This window comes from Camelus dromedarius, chromosome 1 (genome assembly GCF_036321535.1).
Source record: "Camelus dromedarius isolate mCamDro1 chromosome 1, mCamDro1.pat, whole genome shotgun sequence".
Lineage (NCBI taxonomy): Eukaryota > Metazoa > Chordata > Mammalia > Artiodactyla > Camelidae > Camelus > Camelus dromedarius.
Genome location: NC_087436.1, coordinates 68856194 through 68863522, shown reverse-complemented (window position 1 = coordinate 68863522; position 7329 = coordinate 68856194).

Sequence of the window (7329 nt, the reverse complement as noted above, 5' to 3'; positions counted from 1 at the left end):
CCTTCCCTAACTCCACAGTATTTATCTTCCTTGTCAAATAATTCTCATTAAGAATCTGTAGGTCCACTGTACCAGACAAAGCAAGATAATTCGTCTTGGCCAATGCTAACATAAATGATGGAGGGGCACTAGACACGGAACCAGGACATAAGAGGTGGCACTACTGTTAAGTCCTTTCCCCTTTGCCCTTGGATGAGCATTTAACCTCTTTCTGAAACTTGAAAAAAAATTGACATTTACATTTATACCCAATAGTGAAGATTTTAAACCCTTTAAACAACTACACTAATATTGACTTTGGAACAAGAAATAAATCCTTGGATCAGATAGAAGGAGAACTGGAAATACTGCCTAGCGCCGGATTTTGTTCTAAACTATGTAAGAATGTCTTTTGGTATTCAGAAAATAAAAGCAGTTCCTTGGACTTTTTGCCAGATGGGAAATGAGAAGAGGCAAGAACTCAATGAAAGAAGTTGCTTTTCATCTCTAAGAACAGGAGAGGTGCACCCTTCAGTAGCTCAGATCATAGAGCAGAGGACTGTAGACCAGACGTGTGTAAAAATGGGAGAGGTTCCAATCCTGGTATAAATTTACTTTTCACTTCTGTTAAATTATTTGCTAATGTAGTTTATTTGCTAAGCAGTTTTATTTTCCATCAACATCAGAACAATTAAGGGACATACTGAATGAGAAGCCAATATAAATAATATATTCATAAATAACTTATATGAGAAGCCAATATAAAATTAGAAATTCATAGACAATCTGATAAAAGATCTGGAGGAAGACTTTATTAGTATAATATTTAAATTCACTGTTAAAATGATAGGCATTCTTTGAAGAATTATATTTATAGAGAATATTTAAAAAAGAAAACATCTTTGGAATGGTTTATTATATAAAATAGTCAATTTCATACACATTTAATGCATATTTTGTGGCACTGTACATTACTATGGACTAGTGTTAAACAAAACTCAAAATTTCCCTGTGCATCTAAACCTTTATTTGCTTCCCCCTTCCTTTTATGAATAATTTAGTTAATTAAATAACTGTTATGTTAAGACTTGAGTTTTATATCAAGAGTCTCTTACCTCATATATTATTGTATACATTAAAATATATTTATAAAAATAAACTTAAACTCATTCTCTTTGAATCATCACTGTATGGCAGAGCTTCTCAACCTTGACACTGTGTCAGTAATGCCAAGATAATTCCTAGTTGACAGGGAGTTAGAGGGGCGGCAGCATCCTCTGCACTGTAGAATGTTTAGCAGCTCTCCTTCTCTCTATACACTAGATGCCGATAGTAACCCTATCAAGTTGTAACAAACAAAAATGTATTCAGACATTACCAAACGTTCTCTCAGGGGCAAAATCACCCCTCATGGAGAACCACTGTCATGGGATCAACACTCAGAGGAAAAGAGTCATTGTTAAAAATTTTGTACCCACAATTTCCTTACATGAGTTTGGGAATATCTTTCTTCTCCCCCTTTATATAATGCTGATGCGTTGAAAAAGTTTAAAGACCATCCATCATGATCAAATTCACATTTAAACAATCCTAGTCAAAGTAAGATCACTTGGAAACTGAACCAGGTTGGAGAAAGGCAGTATGAAGGCTGAGTTGATACAAGCAAATAATTCACGTCTAGATAGATGGATGAATGATAGATAAATCAGATAGACAGACAGACAGACAGACAAATATAGATGTAGACAGACCTTTCTATAGAGATACAGAGATCTCTACATAGAGGTATCTATATAAATCTGTATCTAGAGAAAGAAATTTGTCAATTGGATTGTGCAATATGTTAACTAAGAACTTAGACCAAATATGTTACTATGCTGCCATCTCCTGGTCTATGTTATTTTTAAAAGATATTTTATTATAATTTCATTTCAAGCTATAAATTACGTGATCTGTTTTCCAAGCATAGAGTAAGACAAAGAAAAATCTGTCAATCCTGCCCCAATTTTTCCCTAAAGCAATTCAAGTTTAAAGTTTTGTGTATCTTTTCACATTGTTCTGCTTATATAAACATAAACAAATGTATCTATTCATTTATAAAAGGTTTATCCACTTTTTTTTCCCCAAAAAGACACCATTTTACACACATACGCACACACAGAATATCTGGGATTTTGTTTCTGCCAAGATGGTAAAATAGCATAGCATACAAATCAGCCAAATCAGATAACTGTGGACTAAAGAGGTAAATGTGTACCCTGGGCTAGAAAATCAAAAACCCAGGTGAGAGACTGGGCGATCCAGAGCTGGAATACGGAGGCAGGGCAGGTGGCTGATGCCCAAAGTGGGATAAATGAATAGCTGAAAGAAAGTATTTTTAAGTTTTACTCTGTGTCCCCCACCACCCTGCCTTGTCTTATATTGCTCTGGACAAAGTTCACCTGTTTTTCATACCAGAAACTAAACTCAGCAATCCAGACTACCAGTTTTGGAAGTATCAGGGTCAGTGCTTATGAAGAAGAGGAGCTTTTAGACAAGGTGGCAGTGAATCAGCTGCTTTCAGAAATTCTTTTCCTCACCCTCACTCCAGACCTCCAGCACTGGTGGATTCAAATGTAAAGAGTTGGTTTCCTCCCAGTGCTGCTAAGAACCTAGCTCTGTAGCTATTGCTCCTGTGGCAGGCCTTGGCCTGCAGAGGAGAGCCACCGCTGAACTCAAGCCCCCCTCACTGGCTCATTCCTAATGCCTCTGGATAAACGGCATGGGCTTTCCCATGGTGCTTAGTCAATCTTCAGCCTGCTACTTAGCTGTGTCTACTTTTCCTCTGCAGAAGATAAAGGCTTCTTTGTCACTCCTCTCACATTTAACTGATTTTAAACAGCTCTCAATTTCTCCTTATCCCAATGCAGGGCAATGATGCAATTTAGCAGTAACCAGCCAATTTCACTATCTCTGTAGGCATTTCTCCTTCTTACCTTTTAGGTGACTGAACTATCACACCTGCAATGATGATGCCTTTACCAGGTGGTTTTCCCAGGTCACTGCAGCTGTCACCTTATGCCAGAGATTAACTGTGACTCACGTGCCACTCAGAATCTCTTCTTTACTCAATAGTCAGGGAAATGAGTTTGTTGGTCCTTAATTTTCTGGCTCCCAAAGTGGGATCTTAGGTACAAAAGATTTATTGGGGGAAATTTCTGTGAAGAAATTGAGATACATGCTGGAAGAGGCAAAGAGACCCTGTAGGATGCAGTTCAGGTCTGACATTTGGGTAGAAGACGGGGAAGGAAGAAGAGTTAGGTAAGAAAAGTCTCACATGGCAGTGCAGGTCCAAGACAATTTGGCCAAGCCTATCGGGAATCCTCCAGTTAAAGTCACCCATCACAGAAGCCCCACGTTTCCTAGGAACATGGCTGCCTTAACGAGCCTGCTGTGCTTGGTCAGAGGCTGAAAGAAGCTTGTAAGAAGCATGACCAGTATGAGTGCTGAGGCGCACTCAGAGCACAGCAGCTGGGGCATCTGCCAATTAAATTCTCCTAAATAGAAGATCCAAGAGGCACATTTCCCCCATCAGCACAACCATGGATCTCTGCCTAAATGTGCACAAAGGCAGACTCCAGAAAGGATTAGAGACATAAGTGAGAGGGAAAAAAATGATTAATACAAAAAAAGGAAGAATATCTTTGTGACATGATAAGGGATAAATTGTTAAAAGCATAGGGAATATTAATGTAAGCACCACCTTCCCCTGAAAAAATACATGTGACCATTCACTGCTTCTGTTAGGTAAATAACACCATGGGTAGAATGGAAGAAGATATTTAAAATACTTAAAACTTAACAGGTAGTGATATCTAGACTATACCAAATACTCTTGCAAATCAACAGAAAAAAGAACAACCTCATTAGAAATATGGGCAAATGATATGAAAAGGCAAGTTATAGCAAAGAAACAAGAATATAAAACAAATGCCTAAAGAATTAGTATTCACAGAAACGTAATTAAAACAAAAGTAAGGCACCATTTTACACCAAATAGACAAATAGAATAATGGTAAGTGTAAGCAAAAATGTAGACCCTTCGTGGATGGCTGATGTGCTAGCAGTCGATTATAGTTAATTTATGTATACTAATGTCCTATGACCCCAAAATTCTATGATATCCCATATCATGCACAAAGTCACTTTCAAATTGTTTCCAAGTACTTTTTTTTCAGATTAGATCATCTGGAAAGGTTTTAATTTTCCCATATAATTTCAAGCACAAACAAAAAAATCAAGAACACAGCAAGTTTTCATTTGCAAGAGTTTAACTATGAGAGTAAGAGACTTACATAGAAGGAAAAATAAATGTTCTCAGGTAATGCTGCTAACCTTCACAGTCCTCAGAATCAATGACCCATCTCTAATTGCTGAAGGAAGGAGAGAGTATTTTCTCAGTTTGAATAAACTTCTCCAGGTTGTTAGAGTAAGAAGTAAAGGGTCATCCTAGCATTCCATGCAAAATAGATGACGTAGATTTTCTCTCTCAAAGGTTCAGGCAGAAGAAGAAAACAGGTTTTGTACATTGATCTTTTAAATAGATTCTCATAGTTACAACTAATACTTGTAACTACCTGCACTAACTGGCAATTTTGGTTGGAATAAATACATTAACACATTCCCTTCTTTTTGTTTTAATTAAAAGTGTGGACAGTATAAGAGCTATGCCTATGATATTCCTTGATCATTATCCAAAATATGTCCTTTCTTTTGCATGGAACAGGGTAAAGAGTCTCCATAAATCTCTAGGGCACTAGCTTTCATAGGGACCATCTCTCGGGAGATACAGATATGCTGAGTAAATGGGATTCCTATTATGCCCTACTCACTTCATTCAGAACTGCTTCAGTATGATATGCTTCATGTATTTAGTTTCAGCAAAAAAAAATTCATTTAGAAGAAATGGTTTCCCTGCTTCATATAGCCCCCCCCAAAATGACTGTTGTAATTCATTGTTTTAAGAGGACATTTGTTATATTTTTTGATTTAGTCTAATAGAATAGGAAGAGAGGTGGGGTATAGATTCTTACATAAATGAGGAGTAAGACTTTGAAGAGAATAAATGCAGTTCATGACAATTCAATGGATTTGGGAAACCCAGGAATGGATAGAGGGAAATTCGGGAATAACGTTTTGTTTAGTCATATTCAGTTTGAGATGTCAGAGACAGATCTACATAGGACTATTCCAGGAGGCAGAACTTCAATGCAGAAGAATTATAGTAAATATGTAAATGCATATATTTCAAACTGTGGCAATGGATTAGAAAACACAGAAGATGAGTTCCGTGATATTCAATTTGGCAATGATTTCTTAGAAATCAAAAGAACAGGGAACAAAAGAAAAAATAGATGAACTGGGCTACTTCAAAATTCAAAAGTTTTACACATCAGTGGACACTATCAACAGAGTGAAAAGGCAACCCAAGGAATGAAAGTAAATATTTGCACATCATTTATCTAATAAGGGATTCGTAGCCAGAATATACAAAGATCCTCTACAACTCAACAAGTAAAAAACAAATAACCAAATTCAAAAACGAGTAAATTACTTGAATAGAATTTCTCCAAAGAAGATATACAAATGGAACAGGTACATGATACACAGCTCAACATCACTAATCATTAGGGAAATGCAAATCAAAACCCCAATGAGATATCACTTCACATTCATTAGGACAGAAAAAAAAAACAGAAAATACTAAGTGTTGGCAAAGATGTGGAGAAACTGAAACCCTTGTGTATTATTGGTGGGAATGTAAAATGGCATAATTTTTATGGAAAACGGTATGGCAGTGTCTTAGTCCATTCTGCTGGCATCTATAACAAAAGTACCATGGACCAGGTGTCTTAAACAACAAATAATTATTTCTCACAGTATGGAGGCTGGGAAATCCAAGCTCAAGGCACTGGCAAATTTCATGCCTGGTGACAGTCTGCTTCCTAGTCCATTGGCCATCTTCTGGCTGTCATTTCACGTGGCAGAATGGATGAGAGAGCTCTCTGGGGTCTCTTTTATCAGGATACTAATCCCATTCATGAGGGCTCCACCCTCATGAATTTATCATGTCCCAGAGGTCCCACCTCCTAATACTATCACACTGAGGGTTAGAATTTCAACATACGCATTTTGCGAAGACACATTCAGTCCATAAGAAGTGATTCCTCAAAAATGAAACATGGACCAAATTAAACATATGACCAATGATTCTACTTCTAGGTATATATCCAAAAGAATTGAAAGCAGGACAGATATTTGTACACTTATGTTCATAACAGCATTATTCTCAATAGCCAAAAGGTGGAAGCAACTCGAGTTAATTGACAATGAATAAAGAAAATGTGATATATATGTATGTACAATGGAATATTATTCCACCTTTAAAAAGGATATTCTGACATACACTACAACATGGAGGAACCTTGAGGACATTATGCCAAGTGAAATAAGCCAGTCACAAAAAGACATATCGTATGATTACGCTTACATGAAGTACCTCTAAAGGTACCTGAAGTAGTCAAATTAATAGAGATGAAGTAGAATAATGGTTGCCAGAGGCTGCGGGAAAGGAGATATTAGGAGTTAGTGTGTAATGGGTACAGAGTATTCATTCGGAAAGATGAAAAAGTTCTGGAGATGGATGATAGTGGTGGTTGCAGAACAATGTGAATGTGCTTAATATCAAAGAAATATACACTTAAAAATGGCTGAGATTGTAAATTTTGTGCTCTCTATACTTTATCACAGTAAAAAAAAAAAAAAAGAGGGAGAAACAGAAAAGGAGGGAAGGTTGAGAGAACAAATAAGATGGCCATGTCAAGACTGAGCCAGAGACTAGAGTTTTTAGATACAAGCCAAATAATTCGGGAGCTGTGAGAACTAAAAGAAACAGAAAAGGATCTCCCTTGACCTTTTCAAGGAGTATAGCCCTTCTGACACCTCATTTTCAGACCTCAAGTCTCCTGAATTGTGAAAGAATAAATTTCTGGGTTTTAAGTCACTCAGTTTGTGTTAACTTGTTACAGTAACCTCAGCAACCTAACACAATGATGCAGGAGGCAAGGTCATCAGCTGAGAGTGATAAGTGAAGGGAGTTGAGGAAGAGGAGAGGTGAGAAAATGTTGTCCAGGAGTGTGGGAAATCGAGAGGCCTAGGAACTATAAAATGACAACCTACACTAGGAGCCCACTTTAGGACAACAGAACAGAGACTTAAAACTTAGATCAGTTTGTGTGTTTTTCTACAGGCTTGTTTATCTGCACAAGGGTGCAGGGGAGGAATCATAGAAAGTTGTGTTCATCCAAGGTT